At 41.4% G+C, this 15,737-nt stretch overlaps 1 protein-coding gene across 2 annotated transcripts in view; it reads right to left on the minus strand.

The window, feature by feature from the left end:
- The window catches only part of srprb (SRP receptor subunit beta), a 96,435-nt gene that overhangs the window by 5,527 nt on the left and 75,171 nt on the right, over nucleotides 1-15,737 (minus strand). The window lies entirely within an intron of this gene.

A 15,737-nucleotide genomic window follows, 5' to 3' on the forward strand; every position in this document is an offset into this window, starting at 1 on the left:
TACCTCACTGTAAACTTGCAATACAGTTATAATATTGCACAACCTGAACCACTGTATAAAGTGTGTATTTACATATGATGATATTTTTAAGATAAAATGCAGCAAAATATTTTATATTATAAAGATAAAACTAACTTCATTTACATAATCTATATTGGTAATAATTAAACATGTGAGGACACTATGTCGCAGCGCTAGCGAGCTGCTGCTCATGGATTGTTCCAGCCTTGTACTGCATATTTGCTGGGGCTAGCACAACACTGGACAGATGGATGGACAGAATAATTAAACATGTACTACAAAGATGTTTAATAACATGCTTTAACTGCTATCATCATGAGAATGATATCACATATAAATCTCATTATTTTAAAATTATTCAGAGAGCTGTAATATCACGGATGTAATGGATTCTGTGTCCTGCAGGAGGAAGAGTAAGCCCGGAAGCACGTAGCGATTCACACAAATACAGCACATAGAAGATCAAATACAAAACAAAGCATTTAACATGCTACTTTAGTTACGATGGGATTTGAGAAACTAGTAAATTAAATGATTTTAAGATGAAGTTTATGATGTTCTACTTTAATGACAAAAACTGTGATTAAAGTGGAAATTGAGATTAAAGTTGACATTTCGTGCTCACCCACCCCCCCCACTAAATGAAAATTCCCTCAATACCTGTATGAAAACAACTTATAAAATTGAATGAGATGTTTTACTTGTACTTTAAATTTCATTGGAAATTAGGCATAATACTATGGAATTAAAGTATGAAATGATCAAGAACTGAAAGGTAAATTTACAGAAATTAAAATAGCACATCTTACTTATGTCTGAAAAATATGCCTATACAAAAATGTCTTCAGCATGTTGCAAAAACAAGTGAGGTTTGATCTACTGTGTAAGGAACAACATATTTACAACAAAGAAAATCAGTACTAAAAATTGAAATAAAAGGCATGAAAAAATGAAATGATTAATTTGACACTTGGGACGGGGGAGGGGGGTGTTCAGAAAAGTTGTATTTACGTTACACAAACTGTGTATAATGTACACTTTTTTTCCTCTGTACTCTAATAATCTTTCATATGACACTCAGACAGTGGGCTACGACTCGCCTTTTCACGGCAACTAATATCTGACATCTTTATTTATTTCAGGCACTGTGTGACTTTGTGAACTTGAGCTTTTGAATTTCTCCGACACACTGTGTCACTTGATCAACTTCCTTTTGTTGTTATACCACTGTTTAAACCAACAAATAGTACATTTTTCCTTGCCTCCACTTGGGATTTGCTGAAATTCTATCTTCCCTCGTGCTTTTGCCATTGCCTTTACACAGAACACTGAGCTTAAGGGCTATTTATATTGATCTGCAGATTCAAAGAGGCATAATACTGCGAGGAGTTGGGATGAGGCAGCATGCGCACACACGTGCGTTAATTTTCATGCTGACCGGGATTTATGCAGTGGAAGAACATGGAAGCTGGCGCTCGCACAGATTTATGCATCTGTATTTTTTTGTGCGTAAGCACATTTCCGCTTTTGTACTTACGTCATGTTATAGTGTGAATTCTACACACGGCATTATGCATGAGGCCCCAGGTCTTATATTCTGAAGCGGTTTCTCATTTTTCTTGTTTAGACCCTTTACTTCTTTCTTTACATCCCTATTGTTCTTTATATCATTTACTAGCAAAATACCCAAGCTTTGGAGCGGAGAAGTACAGTGGAACCTAGGTTTACGAGTAACTTGGTTTACGAGTGTTTTGCAAGATGAGCAAAAGTTTTTAATTAATTTTGACTTGATAAACGAGCGATGTCTTGCAATACGAATAGTATGGATACACTTTGTCTGCTGAGCGTCATGTGATCACAACTGAGCTGATGGTTCTTCTCTCTCTCGCTCGTGTCTCTCTCTATCTCTCTCGCGCCTTCCTTTCTCTCTCTCTCCTTATCGCTCTGGCAATCGTCTCCTATTCTCCGTCTGAGTGCCTCACTCATATAGTCAACATCCATACTAGCGTATACTGTTTACTGCAGCATTGTGACTGCAATCTCTGAGCCGAGTCTCAGTACTTTAAAACCACCAGCCTTATTCAGCTTGAAACAGCAACAGCGCTGTTTATTGTAGCGGGATCTTTATAATGTTCCTTGTATCACCCATTGACAGCAGGCACTTGTAGCATGTCTGCGATCTTTTTGGATGCGCTTATACAGTGAACTGCTGCAGCGCTGGGAGACTGCGATTGCTTTGGGACACTCTTCCGCGTGTCGTCCTGTTGGGTGGAATCCCACATGAATTTAGAAATTCACTCACACCAGCCATCATTTTTTTTTAAAGGTAAAGTGCAGGTTAATTTGTTTTATGTATTTTTACTTTATATTTTGTACTAGCAAAATACCCGCGCTTCGCAGTGGCAAAGTACTGCCTTAATTTTTATTAAGAAGAAAATTAAACCTTTATAAACTGAGGGAAAATATACCAATAATTATTTGTTAAGGATCTCTTTGTATACCACATTGTCAGTTCGGCCCTCCGGTTGTAATATGACCAAGCTGTGCGCTGAGCTTACTCTTGAGCATGCAACATACAGTTGGCCATGTGAAAAGTAATCTTGTTTCAAATCTCACAGCTTGGATTGCTGCTATCATAATCGGTTTGAGTTTCATGGTTTGTTTCAAATACGACAGTATTTGCAGGACTTGTGTTGAAGTGACATTTGGCATCTGTCAAGCCTTGTAAGCATACAACCGGTTTCGTCGAGAACTTCGCATCCAGCTTTTGAGAGTTTAAGCATTCATAAACATCAAAGTGTCCACTACTGAAATCAACACCTGTGAATCTAAGATGTTTAAGAGGCATTGGCAGTTGTCGAAAGGTGTAAAATATTTGGCCATTTCGGTACACTTGAAAGCGACAACCGAACAATTCAGCGGCAGCCATCAACTCACATGCAGAACCATAGGTGAAGGGCTTAAGCATTTCACTCTTCTAGTGCTCCTGTGTAGTATAATTATCTCCTGTACCGTCATCAGTCCACACCTTGAACCTGTCCCAGCCATTCAATACATAAGACACAATGTTCCTCCGGATATCAAGAGTGAGCCGGATATGGCCGTGCAATATGTAACAAAGAAAATGGAAAAGACAGGTGCCATCTCTGGGCATAAAAACCACTCGGCAAGTGACAGTTCTTTGATCGATGGTGATCACCTCGATAGACATGTTAATGGGGGTACAGTTGGAGCGATAAAGGAAATGGGCACCTGAACAATGTAAAGGAAGTCTAAAATACCTACACAATAACTATAATCGTAATACAGTGGCTTGCAAAAGTATTCGGCCCCCTTGAACTTTTCCACATTTTGTCACATTACAGCCACAAACATGAATCAATTTTATTGGAATTCCACGTGAAAGACCAATACAAAGTGGTGTACACGTGAGAAGTGGAACGAAAATCATACATGATTCCAAACATTTTTTACAAATAAATAACTGCAAAGTGGGGTGTGCTTAATTATTCAGCCCCCTTTGGTCTGAGTGCAGTCAGATGCCCATAGACATTGCCTGATGAGTGCTAATGACTAAATAGAGTGCACCTGTGTGTAATCGAATGTCAGTACAAATAAAGCTGCTCTGTGACGGCCTCAGAGGTTGTCTAAGAGAATATTGGGAGCAACAACACCATGAAGTCCAAAGAACACACCAGACAGGTCAGGGATAAAGTTATTGAGAAATTTAAAGCAGGCTTAGGCTACAAAAAGATTTCCAAAGCCTTGAACATCCCTCGGAGCACTGTTCAAGCGATCATTCAGAAATGGAAGGAGTATGGCACAACTGTAAACCTACCAAGACAAGGCCGTCCACCTAAACTCACAGGCCGAACAAGGAGAGCGCTGATCAGAAATGCAGCCAAGAGGCCGATGGTGACTCTGGACGAGCTGCAGAGACCTACAGCTCAGGTGGGGGAATCTGTCCATTAGTCGTGCACTGCACAAAGTTGGCCTTTATGGAAGAGTGGCAAGAAGAAAGCCATTGTTAACAGAAAACCATAAGAAGTCCCGTTTGCAGTTTGCCACAAGCCATGTGGGGGACACAGCAAACAGGTGGAAGAAGGTGCTCTGGTCAGATGAGACCAAAATGGAACTTTTTGGCCAAAATGCAAAACGCTATGTGTGGCGGAAAACTAACACTGCACATCACTCTGAACACACCATCCCCACTGTCAAATATGGTGGTGGCAGCATCATGCTCTGGGGGTGCTTCTCTTCAGCAGGGACAGGGAAGCTGGTCAGAGTTGATGGGAAGATGGATGGAGCCAAATACAGGGCAATCTTGGAAGAAAACCTCTTGGAGTCTGCAAAAGACTTGAGACTGGGGCGGAGGTTCACCTTCCAGCAGGACAACGACCCTAAACAAAGCCAGGGCAACAATGGAATGGTTTAAAACAAAACATATCCATGTGTTAGAATGGCCCAGTCAAAGTCAAAGATCTAAATCCAATCGAGAATCTGTGGCAAGATCTGAAAACTGCTGTTCACAAACGCAGTCCATCTAATCTGACTGAGCTGGAGCTGTTTTGCAAAGAAGAATGGGCAAGGATTTCAGTCTCTATATGTGCAAAGCTGGTAGAGACATACCCTAAAAGACTGGCAGGTGTAATTGCAGCAAAAGGTGGTTCTACAAAGTATTGACTCAGGGGGCTGAATAATTACGCACACCCCACTTTTCAGTTATTTATTTGTAAAAAATGTTTGGAATCATGCATGATTTTCGTTCCACTTCTCATGTGTACACCACTTTGTATTGGTCTTTCACGTGGAATTCCAATAAAATTGATTCATGTTTGTGGCTGTAATGTGACAAAATGTGGAAAAGTTCAAGGGGGCCGAATACTTTTGCAAGCCACTGTAAATAAACAATAAAACAGCGGAGAAGCCGTGGATTAAATAAAAAGGCTGCAGTTATCAGCAGGGAGACGTGAATCCCGTGGCGAAGCAAGGAAGGGAATGCAGAGACGGAAGCGATGGACGGCCTTATATAGGCAGGCAGCCAACAACGTGGGAGGCGTTGGGATGGGGGACCCAACGGCGCCGCCTCATACGGTGACCTAGCAGCAGGCTATGGATGTATATATGTACGCAAGTAGGATTCTGTAAGCGTTGGGAACCCACGTAACAAATTTCTTGAAGATGGGGCCATAAATAAGAAAGTTCAACATGGCGGACGTTGTCGACCGTTACTCGTAGAATTTCTAAATGAAACCTGCTTATCTTTTGTAAGTAAGCTGTAAGGAATGAGCCTGCCAAATTTCACCCTTCTACCTACACGGGAAGTTGGAGAATTAGTGACGTTGGAAAGTTCAATATGGCGGCCGACAGTGGCGTCATACCCCCGAAATAAGTACGTACATTGGTTTCGGTTAGCGCAGGGAAGCCGCCTACCAAATTTCGTGAAGATGGGGCCATAAATAAGAAAGTTCAACATGGCGGACGTTGTCGACCGTTGTGTAGAATTTCAAATGAAACCTGCTTAACTTTTGTAAGTAAGCTGTAAGGAATAAGCCTGCCAAATTTCAGCCTTCTACCTACACGGGAAGTTGGAGAATTAGTGATGAGTGAGTGAGGGCTTTGCCTTTTATTAGTATAGATTAATCATTTTTATATGAATAGTTTTGGGTTGTGGAACGAATCATCTGAGTTTCCATTATTTCTTATGGGGAAATTCGCTTTGATATACGAGTGCTTTGGATTGCGAGCACGTTTCCGGAACGAATTATGCTCGCAAACCGAGGTTCCACTGTAGTGTGTTAAAGAAGTTATGAAAAAGAAAAGGAAACATTTTAAAAATAACGTAACATGATTGTCAAAGTAACTGTCGTAGGCTTATTTTTAGTATTGAGAGAGTGAATTTAATGATTGTACGAGTTTAACTTAGGATTGTAAATGTTGTGTATGAGAAATGCACATTTTTAGGATAGAAGGATCTCTTTGTAAATGACGTTTACAGTAAGAGGCAGGTGCAATCTCGGGTCATGGAAAACACTGGGTACAGGTCGGTGAAATTGTGATTGATGGTGATCACCAGAATAGACATGTTATTTGGGGGAAACTTTCACCTGTTGAAAAAGAATGAAGGAAGGTGAGAAGCGGTGGAGCAGGGAAAGAAAAGCAGAAGTCAGCAGCAGGAAGACGTATGTGAGCAAGAAAGGAAGCCTAACGATGACAGCCTTGAAGCGGTGGAGTAAAAGAAAAGGCAACAGTCACGAGGAGGGAGATGTGAGGAAGTAAGGAAACCCAACAATGTCAGCCTTGAAGCGGTGGAGTAAACGAAAAGGCAGGTGTCACCAGCAGGAAGACGTGAAGTAAGGCCAACAATAACAGGCTTAAAGTGGTGGAGTAAAGAAGAAAGCAGTGAGCATGACGAACAGCTGAGGAAACTAAGGAAGCGAGTGAGGAGGAACATGAGCACAGGATGTCATTTATGTATATACGAGGCAGGGAGCCAACCACGTGGTAGGTGAGCGGACAGTGGCAATGCAGAAAAAGGAAGGGGGACCGGGGGTGACCCCTGTGAGTCTCTGCTGTGAAATAAATCATCTTAACTGAAATAAGGAATGAAAGGAGAGGTCAGTTCCGAAAGTTCCTTCTGGCATAATGGTGAGAACCTCCAAAAAGATGTTATTTTTGAAAGTTTGTTACAGGGCACGACGCAAAAAGAAACACACTTAACGTTTGTTAAGTACAGTGTAAAGGATTTGTATGGGAAATTTGGGCTTCCAATGCACTGTATATTGGAAGTTACAGAAATACTGAGGAGGGGTGTCCCCTACCCCTATATACAGTTTAGGGGGTACAACCGTTCCCCCACCCCCTTGGAAGTTGCAATAGGACATGAAACATACCTAACTTTTGTAAGTACACTGCAAGAAATGAACACACAAAATTTCATACCTATATGGAAAATGGCAGAATTAGTGATGAGTCAGTGAGGGCTTTGCCTATATCTATCAAACCCCCACCAAGTGCAGCAACCATTACCTTTAGGGCTAATGATCTTTCAGGCCAGTGTAGTGTTCTACTGTGTGGTCTCCTGGAAAAGCACCTTGTGCTCAAAAGGCTCACAATGTCTGCACAAACTTATCAGGAAAAGTGGAAGCTGTTGTGAAAAGGAGGATCCTATTATGAAATATCTCCTCAATCCCATCCAAGAGCCACCCTCTTGGAGCACTTTTAGCCACAGGGCTATTCCACCACTGTGTAGTAAGAAGCACGCCTGGGGATTTTTTTCCTGATCTCCACTATCAAAAAATTCAATCCTTCCTCCTGATGTCCCAAAATAAATACTTGTACTCCAAGTCCTTTTTACAATTTCTGAACAATATACTTGTATTTGTTTATTTATTCATTTATATACTAGCCAATCCGCGGCATACTATACGCCGCATAATCAGGCCGGTTTTTTAATGATTTTTAAGCACAGGGAGAAAATTTACATTTGAAAAATCGGTAATGTAATAAATCAGCAAGAAAAGCAACATTGTAACAATGCACGGAACGAACCAACACAGAATCGTCCGTGACTGAAAACTGGCGGACCACAATCGTGCCTTCTCCTGCCAGACGGAGGGATGGGGGTGGATGGCGCTCAGGGTGGAACGGGAGGAGAGAAGGAGGACGTCCATTCCGCTCCCTCCGTCATGCTAGTCTGCTGATTTCTCGTTCAGTATGCACTGCCTGCTTATGTGCCCACCTCCAACTCGTCACTTGAGTCGTTGTCGTCTTTGCACAGACCAGATGCACATGTGACTCACGTAGACTTTTCATTGCTCTGTGCGGTTTTGGCTGCTTTTCTATATATAATCCACCAAGACACCCGACCACGGTAGTAGCGAGGTGGGAGGGGGGTGTGTACAAAGGGTAGGGACGTAACCAGTGGGAGCGTATGAGTCGCACTTTGTGGGAATTCCACGGTTTGCAACCCGAATGGGGTTCAACGGCTTACCCATGCCTCTCTGCGCCAGGTAGACACACACTAAGTCTCATGCATAATTATTTATTGAATGCTAAACACTTATGGAAAGACACGGTTGTCTAACACGGGTTGGTGTGAGAATACAACAGTAAGTGAATGAAAAGATGGAACTTTAGAGAGAGCAAAACACAACACAATAGTGAACCCGCAGCAAAGCAAACGCCGCATAATTATTTATTGATGGTTGAACACTTATGGAAAGACACAGTTGTCCAAAAAGGGAGGGTTTGAGGATACAACAGAAAGTGAATGAAAAGATGGAACTCTGGAGAGAGCAACATATAACTGTCCGTGAGTAAAGACTGGTTTTGGCAGATACAGGCATATCTTTTTGAAAATTTGTCCTTGTGCCTTATTAATTGTCATCGCAAATGCCAATCGAACAGGAAATTGTCTTCGGGTAAAAGTAAAAGGCAAATTTGAATCTGACAGGGTCAGGCATGTCCAGGGAATAAGGACAGTTTGTGAGGTTGCAGATGTGATAGTTTTACACTCCAATACATTAAGGTGAATGGCGCTAACAGACAGTCTAGTGCCATTACAAAGACCTTTTGCAGGCAGGAGGTTTCTGAGAAGCATGATGACGGATCCATTTTTAATTTTAAGTTTATGTGGAGGCGTGCCAGTAGGAGTAAGACTATTAAGAAATTCCTCAGGGAATAAAAGTTGATCTGCAGGATCATCTGTGACGATGGAGTCCACGCTCTTGGAAGTCACCTCATTGCTAGGGATAAGTTTTATCACTTCTTCATTAAGGTATAGCGAGTCTTCGTTGGTGACGCTTAATATAACTTGTGTGCTGAGTTGTTCCAGAGTGACAGTTGAGAAGTCGATGTCGCCATACAATTGTTGAACGGGATCAGAAATTAAAGGAAAACAATGTGAAGGCAATGTCACAGGTGTTCCGTTTACCCCGTCTCCAACATCAAGGAGCCATTGTGCAAAATGTTGTTCTTTAGGAAGAGCTCTCATATTTGTTGTCAGTGTAAGAACATGCATGTGATGCCACAAAGGGTGTTTGTTAACACAACTGGAGACAGTAAGCGTGCGGGAGCCATGCATAATGATGGGGAGAATTTGTCGGAAATCTCCAACCAATAGTACTGTTTTGCCTCCAAAAGGCTGCGTGTCACCTGTGAGGTCACGTAATAACCTGTCAACTGCCTGGAATGCGTATGCGTGTGTCATTGGCGCCTCGTCCCATATAATAACTTTGGATTGTAGAAGATGTTGAACATGTGGTGAGGAAGGTTTGATGTTGCACGTGGAAGTGGTAGTGAGCTTTAATGGTATTTTAAAAACAGAATGGGCAGTTCGTCCACCCGGTAATGTTGCAGCTATTCCTGTAGATGCTACAGTTGTAGGAATGTCTCCCCTAGCTCTGATGGTGTGAATCAGGGTTTTGTACACAAAGGTTTTCCCTGTTCCTGCAGGACCATCCAAGAAGCAGCATCGGGGATGGGAATTGTTATATGCAGCGTGTAAAACAGTATCAACAGCGTGTTTCTGTTCTGTGTTGAGTTTGTCGTAGTGCTCTATAGCATGTGAGTTTTTAGCCTGAGCGTCGAAGGTGGGAGATGAATGACACAGTGGAAGGGAAGGTGTAATTTGTGCAGGTTGAAGCCATGTGGTTGCAGCATGTCATTAATGTCAGCGAGAGCATACATGCAAGCGGTGGTTGTGGAATATTTTATGAGAAAGTCTTCGGAAAGGGAGAGTTTATGCGTGTCCCAAAGGTGTGAAACGTTGTGCAGTTCACCGAAGACGCAGATGAAAACGAACATTTCTCGCAAGAATCGTGGCATTCGGATCTGGGATGCCTCTGAAAGAGTATCATGCCATATCTTGTCGTCTTTAAGACCACCTAATCCTTGGCAAGCTTTTTTGAAAGTGTCACATTTGATACCATTGGCTGTTCGTAGATGGTGAAAACTTGAGGTACCCACACGACGGTTAAGGAGAAGTCTGAGGTAATAACGTTCGGTGTCGTGAATGGCAACAACAGGCATTCTACCGATCACTTTTGTCCCTCCTCGGATTCTCTTTTTCCATTTTCCAGAGGATGTTTGAAACGTGTAATGTTGCGGAACATCAGTGTAATGCAACTCTACAGCTTCAGGATCTGTTTTGTTGAGTTCAAACCATGCTAACAGCATAGTGTTTTTGTGGGCGTGTCTTTGGAGCGTCTGTTCCTCGCAACCCTCATGAAAGATGATGAGTTGCAGTTCTGGCAAATGAACTGGTAGTCGGGCAATGACGCAAGATTTTTCTGATAGGCTATACTCGTTCAAACGCCACATAGACTCGGGAGCACTAACATACCTACGGTCAAAGAAAGTCTGTATTTCGTCACGTTCAAAAATATCATCAGCTGGCTCCCTGCGAAGTGCAATTGATGCAGCGTCGTGTCCTTTGTACACATACTTATAAAGAAACTTTTATACATTGAATGGACATGCAAACTTCAACGTTAATATGTGCATTGAATTTCTGAGAAAGCCACGGATTGTAATGAACTATCCAACGGTTGTCGATATCGTAGTTGCCAACAATGGCAGTTCTCCCTTGTCTTCTGCGGTATATGGGGTAGTCTTGTGTGTTTTCTTGAGTCTCCACGTTTAAGTCTTAAATTTTTGGTACATGCGCCGTCTTTCATGCAAGGTGATTTGGTGTTGAGCGTGCCACACGGACCATGCACCATGCATTTAGTGACAATTTGGAAAAGTCAAGGGTGAATTTCAGGATTTGGAAGCTCAGCATAAACATTTGTCTATATCACCCTTGGTCCTTATTTTGGATTGCGAGTCAAGTGTAAGTAACATATGGCAATGAGGCAATCCTAGTTTTCGGAATTCAATGACGAAGATGTAAGCGAGAACATTGCAGAAAATATTCCTTTCCAGAATATCTGCTAGAAAATGTCGCAGTTTGATATGAAAGACGCGAGCAACGATGTCAGGTCTGTGTTGTATTTGCTCATGATGGGAAATGGCGTTGCAGATTTCCGGCCAAGCAGGATTGCAGGTGAAGAATAAATCAAGCTTTCCACATTTGCGGACAATTGCCATCGCGTCTTGGTAGTTCTGTTGCATGTGCCTTGGACTGCCTTGAAAGGTAAAGGGAAGAATGATCAATTGTCCAGGGCGGAGGTCATGGTGATGTGCTTTCGCAGCGACAGCATCCATAAGTCCCCTGTATTGCTCTACACGCAAATCTTGTTGATGTGAGCGAAGGTAATGTAGACGCGCGCCTTCTGTTCTGACATATCCGTCAACGATGTATTGCTGGAAGAGTTTGCCACTGGAATGCAAGACACTAAATGAAGATCTCAAGCCTGAAAGCATAAAATTAGAGCTGTGTGACTTGCATTCTTTTCGCGGTTCGCTTTTCCTCAACATGGGTTAATTGTATGTGCCAGCCTGGATCTCTGTAAGGGAATAGCAGTGGATAAACCATGGGGTCACAGTTCATATTGAGAAACGCTTGCAAGCATCTCCCCTTGAATATATGCAAATGTCTCGTTGTGCAGGAGGTTCCCCGTCTTCACCTACAAAGACAGCAGCAACATCAGTTTGACAGGACGGGGCGTTATACCTTCTCCTATCCAGACCTGGATTTTCCATGAACACCATTCGTACAGCAGTAACAGGGTTACTGTGAGTGATAATGTCATGCATTTGCATGTAAGACTTGGCGAAGGGATTAACCTGTCGTATCATGTTGTCTAGTTGAAGCAACAAAATGTCACTGCAAGCGCTATTACGTTCCTTTTGCAAACGGGGACTGGTAGCCTCAGCAGAATCGAAGATATATAGCTGACCGTATTGTGGTGACGTGTCAGGATTGTTATATAAAGGAGAGACCTGGTGATAAATTTGACCGTGGATTCTGAAAGCATACCGTCCTTGTCCAGATGGTTGAGTGATGTGTGCGCCCATTGACGCGAAAGCTAAAGCAGAGTTGTATTACCTGATATGATCACAGTAATTTCGGGACAGCGGGTTCTTGCCAGTCAAGAGGTCTTCTAATAAAAGAGGGGGTTTGGATAGCGGTGGCAAAGACACCTTGCCGGCATGACAACACTTAGTGTAATGTCCGGATTTGTTAACCTCTGCTGGCCAATGAAGAGCATTGCAAGAAGCACATAGCATGGTAGGAAGGCCAATATTATGTTCTTGGACGTGATTGGATGTATCTTCTTCAAAAGCTGCAGAAAAGTGAATGCGATGTTTGTGCATGAACGATTTAGTGCTGTGTTGACACTGAAGGGAATTGGAATGAGTTGTGTCGAAGCTTTGCTGGCAATGATCACATTGCATAATTTGTTCAGTGGAGTGTGTTTTTAAATGCATGTTGAGAAATCTCTGCACTCTGAACGTTTTTGAACAAATCGTGCATTCAAAGATCTGTTTGGAATGTGTTTGTTCAGTGGAGTCTGTGTTTAAATGTGCTTTGAGATATTTCTGGCATGTGAAGGTTTTGGAGCAGTGTTGACACTGAAAAGAATTCATCAGCGAATGTGTTTTGAGATGGTTAGTAAGGTATCTGCGTGCGTGAAAGTGTTTGTCGCAAATTTTGTATACAAATCTTTGTGTTGAATGGATCTGCATATGGTTGTGGAGATCCATCTCACCTGTGAAGTCCTCGTTACAAAATGTGCAATTGAAGGTGAGTGGAATGAGTTCGTAAGTGTTTGTTGTTTTGAAGCATTGTTGGCAATGTGCACATTACATCATTCGGTTAGTGGTGTGTTTTTTCAAATGTGCATTCAGAGATCTGTTTTTGTTTTTGGAACAAAAAGGTGCATTGAAAGTCCTGTGTGGAATGCGTGTGTTCAGGGGAGGGTGTCTTTAAATGTTTTTCAGGAAGAGGAGAGTGGGCAGGTGACGTCACATTAGTGTGGCGAGCAAGTGGGTGTGCACCCTGTGTGCACATACCGACAGAGTCAAAAGATGTCACCAGAAGGTTATCACGTGGGTATTTGAGAGGCATGAGAACCTCGTAATGCCCATGATCCAAAGGGCCACTAAAGAGCAGGGATATGAAGAGACGCTGGGCCGAATTGTAAACTGGAGGAGAGGCATGAGGACGTTCTTGGAAGTAAACGCTGATAGTAGGATACTACTGAGATCATCGTTCCTCCCCCACACTATGCGACTCTTCAATTGCACCCGGGAGGGTAAACATTAACATTATACAAAGTTATTGTTGGTTATACCTGCATTTTTATCACTCTTTAATTTAATATTGTTCTTTATGTTTATGCTGCTGCTGGAGTATGTGAATTTCCCCTTGGAATTATTAAAGTAGGGTGCAACGGTGGCGCAGTGGTTAGCTGCTGCCCCGCAGTTAGGAGTCCCGGGTTCGCTTCGTGGGTCCTCCCTGCATGGAGTTTGCATGTTCTCCCCATTTCTGCGTGGATTTCCTCCAGGTACTCCGGTTTCCTCCCACTTTCCAAAGACATGCAGGTTAGGTGGATTGGCGATTCTAAATTGTCCCTAGTGTGTGTGTGTGTGTGTCCTGCAGTGGGGTGGTGCAGTATGTGATGGCAGTTAAAGGACAGGGACCTCTCACACTCATTTGTGTATTTATGAGGCAAGCTTCAAGCTCACCAATATCCAATGACATAGGAAGATCATCATTAGGCACAGGGCACATCAGACATCATTTACTGTTCCAGGACAGCGTGGTGGCAACAACAGCACGTGTACTGCTATGTCTAAACAGGATGTCCCAGAATTGTACCCTGCTATACAGATCAGATTTTGCTATTCTTAAAAAATTACAAACTAAGGAGTCTTTCTTTTTATAACATCTGGAAACATAATGCTGATCCAGAAATGAGGTAGCAGTGAAATTAAACAAACGCCGTTAGAGCAGAGTATACACTAGACACTTGTAATACTCTGAAAAGTTGTCAAATGCTCAATAAAGCATATATTTTCTTCATATGCTAAAAAGTAACAACTACAGAAAGTGTTCAACTGGACTTTAATTATACCTAAGCTCTTCACTTTTTCATTGACTGGATTGGTTACCTCTTATTTTCTTCAATTACGCTTTAACATGGCCATTAAGAACTCTTCTTTTAGAATATTTTATCACATCCTTTTTTGTGTGCTTCTGCAGACTTGTTAAGGGAGTTAATGTACATCCATTACAATGTAACAGCAGTACTTGACATTTCCACCTTATCGAATCGCTAAAGTGTGTAATTAAATTGTAATTTCTTAATTGCATCTTGCAAATGTTAAAGACAAGTTTTTTTTCAAGAGATATGAAATGCCTGTGAATTCATAATCTTCATTAAACAAGTTATCCACACCTCTTACCCTAGTGGAATTAAAGATCTTTACTGGTCAAAGATGACTCTTTACTTAGAAATTTACTATTCAGAATTAGCAACTAAGTTATAGGTCATTTGGAAGGAAGTTTTTTCTGTTTATTCAGTTTTAATTAGTATACAATTTATATATGGAATTTGTAGGTTAGAAATGATCAAGTCCTGGAAGGATGCAAGTTCTTGCAAATTCTCATTGTTACCCAAATCTTTATTAGTGTATGATTTCTGATTGTAAATTACCTATTTGTCTTATCACCTTTCTGCCGTTCTAAATTTAGATTTCCAGCTCTGTTTATTATAAGCAGGCTCTACCAGGCAACTCATATTGGAAGTGATTGTCAAGATGGGTAAGGTGTTCTTAGTTATCATTTGTATACCTTCATTTCAAAGTGCTAAGAAGGGATAGCACTAATAGAGCTGGTGGGTACTAGAAGTAAACACTGTGTGCTTCAGGCAACACACAAAGACAGAATGGTTAGGAGAGGACACTGGGAAATGCTTTCAATTTCTTAGATTACTCTATAAACTGTAGAAATAGTGAACAAGTTAACAATTTTTTTTATTAAGACATATTAAAAGAATAGAAAACATAATATTGTCAAACTGACTTAATCCAAATGAGGTTCTTAAAGCATACTCTTCAGCACTGGCTACAAGACAGGAAACAGCCCTAGATAGGACATTGGTTAATCATATTCGAAATTAAGGAAACACATATACACACCAGCGTTATCAATCTGCGCACTGCTACATTATCAGTTCTGCACGATGAACACACAAATACCAAAGAGGTTTAGCACTACATTCACTATTACCAAATGCTTTCACAACCTCTTAAATGTAGGAAACATTTTCAAAAAATGGATATTTATAACAAGCATACGATAAAACTGGCAACAACATGTATCTTCTGGGGTCAGACAGGGGAGCTCATTTATTTCTAAGATGGTACAATTTTATGAGAAGCCAATAACACATATGAACAGAGTGGTACATATGATGTTATTCAGCTAATGCTTTCTGAAAATCAAGAAAAAGTCCCACATGAGAGATTGGGCATTAAACTAAAAAAAGTGGGAATTTGGAATGCAGTGTGTGGATAACTAGCTAAAACCAAGGAGGCAGGAGTATGTACAGGTGCCGGTCATAAAATTAGAATATCATGACAAAGTTGATTTATTTCAGTAATTCCATTCAAAAAGTGAAACTTGTATATTAGATTCATTCATTATACACAGACTGATGTATTTCAAATGTTTATTTCTTTAAATTTTGATGATAACAACTGACAACTAATGAAAGTCCCAAATTCAGTATCTTGGAAAATTAGATTATCAATTAAGACCAATG

This window comes from Polypterus senegalus, chromosome 1, assembly GCF_016835505.1.
Source record: "Polypterus senegalus isolate Bchr_013 chromosome 1, ASM1683550v1, whole genome shotgun sequence".
Taxonomy (NCBI): domain Eukaryota; kingdom Metazoa; phylum Chordata; class Cladistia; order Polypteriformes; family Polypteridae; genus Polypterus; species Polypterus senegalus.